We start from the raw sequence: 8,942 nt of genomic DNA, 5'->3' as shown, positions 1-8,942 counted from the left end.
GAAACATGTTTTACTTTATAGGTGTTCTATGGATGCAAATGGGTTGGATTGATCCGATTGGAATATGAATTCGACTCCATTTTGCCAGCTTCGAATTGGTCTTATAAAATTATTGGACCAAATTGGTTCAGAAAATACAATCTGTCGGGGAAAGAATTCGGATCACCCCCCAACTCTGATCCGAAAAATCTGATTGAATCCATCAATTATATAACATATTTTTTAATATTTTTTAAATTCATTTATCAAAATATCTCATGGATTTACTAAAAGCTACCTATAGTTTCTGTTTTACTAAAACACCCCATATAGTTTATAATTAATTTACTTTACCAATCAACCATTTATTAGATAGGGCTGCTCATGGTTCGGTTAGGGGCTTATTTTTCAAACGAGACCAGTATTATCGGTTTTTGGAAAATTTGTAACTAAAACTAAACCGAAGCTGATTGATTAACCACTTGACCATTTCGGTGAATCATTAGTTTGGTTCGTTGGTTTTTTTATTTTTACATTTATAATCTATATTATAAAAATATATAGTAAAAAACTGAAAATACATATAAAATATTATATTATAAATAATATATTATATATTATAAATATATATAATGCATATAAATTAATTTATATTATATAGACAATATAAAATATATAAATATATAATATACATAAATATGCACAATATATATGTATACCAATCGGTTCGGTTAACCACCACATTGATTAACCAAAACCAAATTGGAACCTTTGATTTTTTGAAAATACTAAATCAAAAATGAATCGACCAGTTCAATTAACCGGAATTTTTTATATGGTTCAGTTTTTTAGTTTCTTGATGATCACCCTTACCATTAGATGACAACAAAAATTGAAAGTTTTGACCCTAATGTCTATTTTAATAAATTTACCAAAAGAAAATGAAAAAAATGAAAATACCATTTTTGCTCCTAATAAGACACAAGTAACCACTCTATTTGGCTCTATTTGTTTTTTTTTTTTTGTATGAAGAAGTGTTAAGGGTAATTTTGGAATAAACAATCATGGGCCCATGCCCTTAAACACTTTTCACTCGGTTTAAGTGATAATGTTACTATTTTCATATGGCAAAACAAACACTTCTTATTGAAAGGTCGGTTAAGTAAATAGGTCGTAAATTATATGGGTTTTAGTAAAATGAAAACTATATGGTATGTTTAAGTAAATCCATGAAACTATAGGGGTGTTCTTGTAAATATGACCCTATTTTTTGTACATTATATATATGTTTTATTTGAAAGACGTTTATGACCCTTTAAAAAACAAACTCATTACAACTTAAAATTGTAATTTCAACTTATAAAATGTAAAATTCTCAACAATACTAGGGGTAAATTGTTGAAACCTCCCTTGAAGTTTGATAATTGCATTCACCTATCCCAAACTTTTTTTGAAAGAGTTACAAGTAGACCCCCTCTATAAGAATTCTCTAACAAAGAGGCTGAAAATATCCAAAATACCAATGCTGTTATTTTTTACCAAAATGTTCATTTTCCAAAATTTCTCTTCATATCAATTATTGCCCCAAGCCATTTCAATCTCTTTTCCAAAATTGATTTATTTTCTTAAATTGTCCTTCATATCAATCGCCCAAAGGCAAAATTGTAAATTTAAACATTATTTTTTGTCGTTCATAAAGTTTTTTTTTTTTTGAAGAAATTAACCTCAGTAGTAACTGCATGGGTATTTTGGAAATTTTCATGCCTCTTATCGGAGGATTTTAACAAAGGTCTATTTGCAACTGTCCCAAAGTTCATGAGAGATGATTGCAATTACCAAACTTGAGGGGAGGTTTTCGCAACTGCCAAAAACTTCAGGGAGGTTCCATCAATTTATCCCAATACTAAAGTCAAAGATCTCTCTCTCTCTCTCTCTCTCTCTCACCCACACACACACACACACAACATCTACCAAACCATAAACTTAACCAGTCATTCTTGTATGCAATCACATGGTCATCAAAATCCCTTATATCTTTTACCAATCAAACCTAAGAGCCTCCAACAGATTTTGTTGTGGTCTCTTATCTTTTCGCTACCGGTGACCGACGTTTGCTGCATATTGTAAGTACATAGATTTAAACCCTATGGAGATTGTGTTGTAGACACTGAAGTAAGTGATCACAACTAAATTACATCGCATCACAAGTCTAAAGACCCACACTCAAATATCAGGTAAGGTATGCTAAAGAATACATAACTACAACCGATAGTCTTAAGATAACCCATACAGCATAGTCTCACCCAACAATGAAAATACAACAAGCTGGTGTTCTTGCACTGAGATGCAACGGACCATTGCCATAAGCCCATAACGTAAGAATTAGTTGAACTTCAAATGTTAGCACACCTATGATTTAATACACTAAAAAAGAAAGCAAAACTCTATTCGTAAAGGAAAAATTAGCTTTTGTTCTATGGGTGGTCTAGAAAAATAGGAACTCCAAAACTTTTAATGATGGTACTATTCTCATTCCAATAATGCAGATATAGCTCTAAATTTGTTTATAGCTCCTTGCAACCTCTCCTCTCCTTCCTCTTTTTTTTCCAAATCCATCAATTTTCTTTAAGGTTGAACTATATTATTGCCTTACCTCCCTACTCACACATATAGGTGTCATTCGGTAGTATATATATTGTGGACGGAACCGTTTTGGGCTTGTCCAAGGTAAAACATGGCGTTCTACTATGTGTGGATGGTCCCTGTCCACAAAATAGCGCAAACAGGGACGGGCCACACCCCAATTTATCATCCATAGTATTTGTTCATGGATGATCCACACTATGGTGTGGACAGTTTGTGGGAAGGTTTTAGTATAACGCATTTGCATTACATTGGTCAAATTACTCTCATTTATTTAATCTTTTAATAATTTTTAAATTTTTTATTTTTAATATTTTATCAATAAAATAATAATTTTTAATGTTAATTCTAGCACACAAGTCCGACAGTTCTCCTTCTCAACTCTTTTTTCATTATTTAAATATTAATGTTTTAATATTTTTATCAATAAAATAATATTTAAAATAATATTTTATTTATTTATTTAATATTTAAAATAATATTTTTTAATCATTTAAAAAATGAAATTGTTATCTACATATTGATGCCCTTTTTTCAATTTATTTTACCATATAAAATGCAAAACTCATACATTTATGATCAACTGTGTAGATCTCCCATGAAATGTATATTAGATACATGGAATCAAAAAGTCTAAACCACACCTATAGAACGCCACTATAGATGTGAACTAGTTCAGTCCACACAATCTATCCACAATTCAGAACAACTGTGGACTATGGTGTAGTGTGGATTAGTCCCTGCCATAGGATGTGGTGTGGATCAATCTACACTCATCAATTTCCCATCCACACTATAGAACATCCCAATAATCTTCATGTTCAAACCGTAAAAATTCAGTATAGGTAATTTATTCCTCGTCTCTTTCCTCTTCAACATTTTCTAGGGCTGCAAAGCTTAAATGCTAAAATGCATCTTCAACTAATCATGAGTTCTTAATTTCTAGGGCTTTAAATGCTGAATTGCACCTTATCCGACTCGTGTATATGGAAATGTTGCCAATTAATGAGGTTGTTGCTAGGCTGCCCTAAACCATTACCATTGATTGCTATTTGCAAAACTTTGAAGGCATAATAGGTAAGTCTACTTTTCCTTCTTCATGCGATGACTTGAATGGGATAGAACAGGGTAGATTTTCAGGGATTAACAGGGTAGCTAGGGTTGTATTTTTTTTCCCCTTTCTATTTAACTTGAATCGAATCAAATTTGAATTGGTCGTTAACCTTATTGAATTGAATTTGAATAGGACGACTCAAATATCCGACAGGTTTGAATCAAATTCAGATAAAGTGAGTTTCTTTTTTAATCGAATTTGAACATACACCTATCCTAATTCGGTTCGATTCATTTGCATCCCTAGGTGTGGTAGCAGAAATGTCTTTCCAACGCATTATTGTGAACTATTTCATTGCCATGCATGCTTTGAATCTGAATCTCCTACCAACAAAACACATCCCATACATCATAGGCCCTAGCTTTATGGTGGATTCCAATCTCTTGATGAGATGTGCGAGATCACATCTCCACCCCACAAGGGGTCGCCCTACAGCGCATCTCCACCGCATATTGGGAGCATCTCCTAATAATATACCAGAACCGATAATGTCATCATCGGGAGGTGTTTTGGGGATGCGCTGTGGGGCATTATGGGGCGGAGATGTGAACTCAAGATGTGCGGCATCAAATCATGCATTCATTTGCATCCCTATATGGCATATAATAGCACCGAAGTGACATTAAATATTAATATAAAATATGCATAAAATCTGAAACAATTTTATATTGAACCCAAAGAGTAGTCAATGGGAGGGAAAATGGCATTGATACCAAACATAAGAGTCCAGATTGGCACCCTATAGTGATTCCATACCAATCTTTCATCGAGATCGGCTTCCGTCAGTGCAAGGCCTGTTTGAATACCATTCGAACATCCTTTACAGTCTTGCATGAGAATATCTCCATACTTGTGTGCTTTATTTCATGAGGAGATATTCTCAATGCAAGGTTATGATGGTTATTGGAAGGGGCTTTGCATTGACTGAATCCAGTTTCCCCTACCTCATATTTGTATCCAATTCCAATAATGTCCCAAGTGGTCACTGCAGCCTTATATTGAGTTCACGGGGAGACCGAATCTGCTCTTCACACCTGGCACCTCACACGCACATCGTACCATGCATTGGGAGCATCTCCCGTATTTATTAATTATTATTCACGGGAGATGTTCCGAATGCACGGTAGATGTGCCTGTGAGACGCCCATGTGTTGCTTCATGTTTGGGATGCACGACTGTAAGAGTTGGTGTGGGAAACCAATCCTAACTCCAAACATACACCAACCGCTGGCGCTGTTTGAGAACCTCCGGTGTATTAAACCAAAGAAATAAACGTAACAACACGTCAGAATACCGGCAAACACTCATGACTCATCTCGTTTGCAGACGCACACTGAAACCAGCAGAATTGGCTTTTTTTTTTTTCCCCTTTACTTAAGTGCTGTTATGGACATGTTTGCTGGTGCGTGACTCCAAAGTTCCAAATCCCAAAACGCATCACAAGCCAAATGATCATCTTACCTGTTCTGATAACAACTGTCGTAGAGAGGCAGAGACCAGAGAGCCGTATATCCTTCCAGGAAGGGAAATCTTGCGAGTATTTGGATACAGACAGCTGAGACCGAGAGAGGTTCAACTCCTTTGCCACGTGGCTAATATTTGTGGGAAGCGGGAAGAGGGCAGTGGTACGTAACTTCTTCAGCCTGCAGTGCTCTGCAGTCTGCACTTACCAAAATCCAAAATGATAATGGAGAATAAAATGCTTCGTCTACACGTCAGAGTACACACACTCAAACTCTGGTGGATGGAAGTACGGCTTTACCATATCTCCCGTTTGTGCTGGCGTGGCGTCTGACATGTTTCCCATCCCATGAAAGGTTATGTCAGTTGAGACTTGAGAGAAAAATCCAATTAAAGGAAGGGACCCACCTCGGAGCAGATCCCAATTCAACGGAGGAGGGGGGAGATGGAGAATGAGTGAATTCCTTAGACCATGTGTGCCTCTGTTTGCATGTGACTGCCTCTGGCCAATTATTATTTATTGGTGCAACTGCATCTTTCCAACGCCAACGTGAACTGATTCTCGTTTTTCCATGTGGATATGCATTGCACATTACATCAGCAATGGTCATTTATTCTCAACTAAAAAAATAAATAAATGAATAGTGATAGATTCAGAGTGGGACCCATGCACACCGACGTTCTTTGATTGCTCCATTTAAAATTTTAAATTTTAAAAGAAGCAACTTTTTAACAAGAGAAAACTGAAAAGTAAACAAAAAAAATTGGGCGATGTTTGTTAGTGTTGCCGGTTTTAAGTCGATGCCATATATCAAAGTCACAAATGATGAATTTGCTGTTTGGTAGTAAATCATTTAGAAAATGATTATCAAAATTGGACGTAAAAGAAGAATCATTATTTTTCATTATTCCTCTTTTGAGGCCAATTCCTACTTTTTTAATGACGTGGTAAGGGAGATAATTACCATAAAATAAAAAATTCCTATCAAACAAATTTATTACAAAATTTTCAGAAATCAGCTGATATGATATTAATGGTAACAAACAGTTCTTTTGATTTCTGAGAAATCAATTATCTCAAAAAATCAGTGATTTATGAGAAAAGAAGAATTGGCAATGGTACCAAACATCACCTACTGTACTTTAAAATTAGTTCCAGAAATCACATAATGGGGAAGGGGATTTCTTTTTGCTGATTTTGGAACGATTATCATCTTGTAAATTGGGGTATTTTTGGCAATGATAATGATTTCTCCTTGCCGATTATTCAGAAATCAGTGATTTCTGAAATCGTAATTTTTTAAAACATCATCAAAATTTGTTGTTTGGTTATGTTTATGCCATGTAAGCTGATTTTTGAGGAATTGACTTTGACTTTGAAACTGATTTTCAAGGGCCAATTTTTTTTTGTATTAGAGTTATTATTCAATGTCATATTGGATGCCATGTCATCCTCAAAAAGTCAGAATCAGATAAAAAGCAAGAAATCACCAGAAAAGGTGATCTCTGAAAAGGGATAATTTCAATAACCAATTATTGGCTTATTTTCCAGAAATCAGCATGATTGGCCAAACAAACAAGAAAAAAATCACTGATTATTCAAATTCTGATATGGATATTACATGGCTCAGATTCCTGGAAAATCATCATCAATGTCAAACATCACCTGGAATTCCCTAATCAGAATCCAATGTTTATGAATATGCTCTTGGCAACTCACAAAACACCAACCCCCAAATTCCTCTTGAAGATTCAATTAAACTAGTTCAGCTGTTTTGAAATCACTATGGGGATAATTAAGGTAATGTTTGGCATTCATGATGATTTCTTGAAAATCACTACCATGCCAAAGCCACATCAACATTAGAGGAATCAGTGTCGAAATTTCTATTTGGTTGGCCGATTTTGATGATTTTCAGGAAATTGGACAAAAATAGATTATTGAAATCAACCATTTTAGGGGATCACCTTTTTTGGTGATTTTCTGTTTTCTAGCTGATCCCAATTTTCAGAGGATGACATGGCATCCAACATGGCATTGAATAATAACTCTAATACAAAAAAAAAAGAAGAAAAATCGGCCCTTGAAAATCAGTACCAAACAAACTAAAGTCAATTTCTCAAAAATCAGCTTACATGGCAAAAATGATACCAAATAACAAATTTAACCAAATTTTGACAAATCGATAAAGAAAAATTATCACTGTGATATGCTCAAGTTATCTAACAAGAGGGAGAAAGATCTAGAATAAGGAGAAGAGAGAGAGGGTTTGTGTGTAGAAAAGCCAATGCCAACTCCATTCATTCAGTCTATATTTATAGCCTTATTGTGCTACAAACTGGGAGTAGAAATAGGAACTACTACCCTTAATCTTAGGAGCTTATCAACAAAAAAAATAGAATGCACTTATCTAGGTACAGAATTGAAGACTTATCTAATGCACTTATCTATTAAACAGAATGCACTTATCTAGGAACAGAATTGAAGACTTATCTATTCTAATAGAACTAAAACTGAATGACTAAGGCTTATCCACAACTAAGAGCTAACATGACCGGGTCTTCTACTGCTACCCACTTTGACCGGGTCTTCGGCTGCTGTGCGCCTAGTGCATGCATGCACATGCACGTATCACACTGATGCCAAATATCACCTAGGTTATATGAAGAGGCAAAGCAGACAGCCTTGATGTTCAAATTTGGATGACAAACCAAAAACCAAACCGAATAAACTAGTTTGGTTCAATTAATTCATGTGTCAATTTGGTATGGCTTTTTGTTTTTTAAAAAATCGGTTTTCAGTTTCAGTTCGGTTTGATTAAGATTTTCAACCAAACCAAACCAAAAACCGAACTAGTGGTTGTATCTAATTAAGTCTATTAAATATATAATATTCTATTTAAAACTTTATACTTATCAATTCATAATTATTATCTTTTCCAATGGCAAATTCACAATTCCCCATTGTGCTTTACAGCTTTAGGCATATTCTAGTTTTTAATTAATAATAGTAAATTAATTGTCTAGAGACTCTAAACAACTAAAGTATTAAAACCTAGATCAATTATTAATTGTTCATTAATTGTTTGTGAAAAATGGGTATAGTTGTTTTAATAATTAATCACTAAATGAGTATAGTTATAATTGTATTAATTGTTCATTAAGACCTAGATTCATTATTTAAACCTAAAGACTAACAATTAATTATCCATTAATTATTAAAACCGAACCAAAAACCAAAACAAATTCAGTTATGATCGGTTTGGTTCTAAACTCAATTCAGTTGGGAGAGAGAGTAAAATCGAATAGTCAATTAGATCATTAGTTCTAACCAAACCAAACCGACCAATTGTACACCCCTAATTGACGATAATTCTTGGGCTAGCCAGATTTTTCGTCAAACATAATTTTTTTTCTAACATAAAAGCTACTTTTTTTCTTTCAAAAATAAACCATTCATATTGAAAACCACCCCCTAGTTAGGTAGGCAAAAGAACTTCATGCATGAAAATCATAATTAACTACACAAAAATAAACTGCCGTCAAGCCCTTGAGGAAATGAAAAAAAGGAAGTAATCAAGGTCACTAGCTGGAGAAAAATTCAAACACACAACAAAGGTTCAGTAAATAGATTAATTAAAACTGTGCTTAACATGTTATATCTTATAAATGCAGAATTGAAGGTGAAGGTTTTACATATTTAGGGGTGTTCTACAACATGAAAAGTCCTTTATACGATTGACCA

This window comes from Nelumbo lutea, chromosome 3, assembly GCF_056320005.1.
Source record: "Nelumbo lutea isolate HS-2025 chromosome 3, American lotus-T2T, whole genome shotgun sequence".
In the NCBI taxonomy this organism is placed as follows: Eukaryota; Viridiplantae; Streptophyta; class Magnoliopsida; order Proteales; family Nelumbonaceae; genus Nelumbo; species Nelumbo lutea.
Note: the sequence above shows the minus strand (reverse complement) of the source record.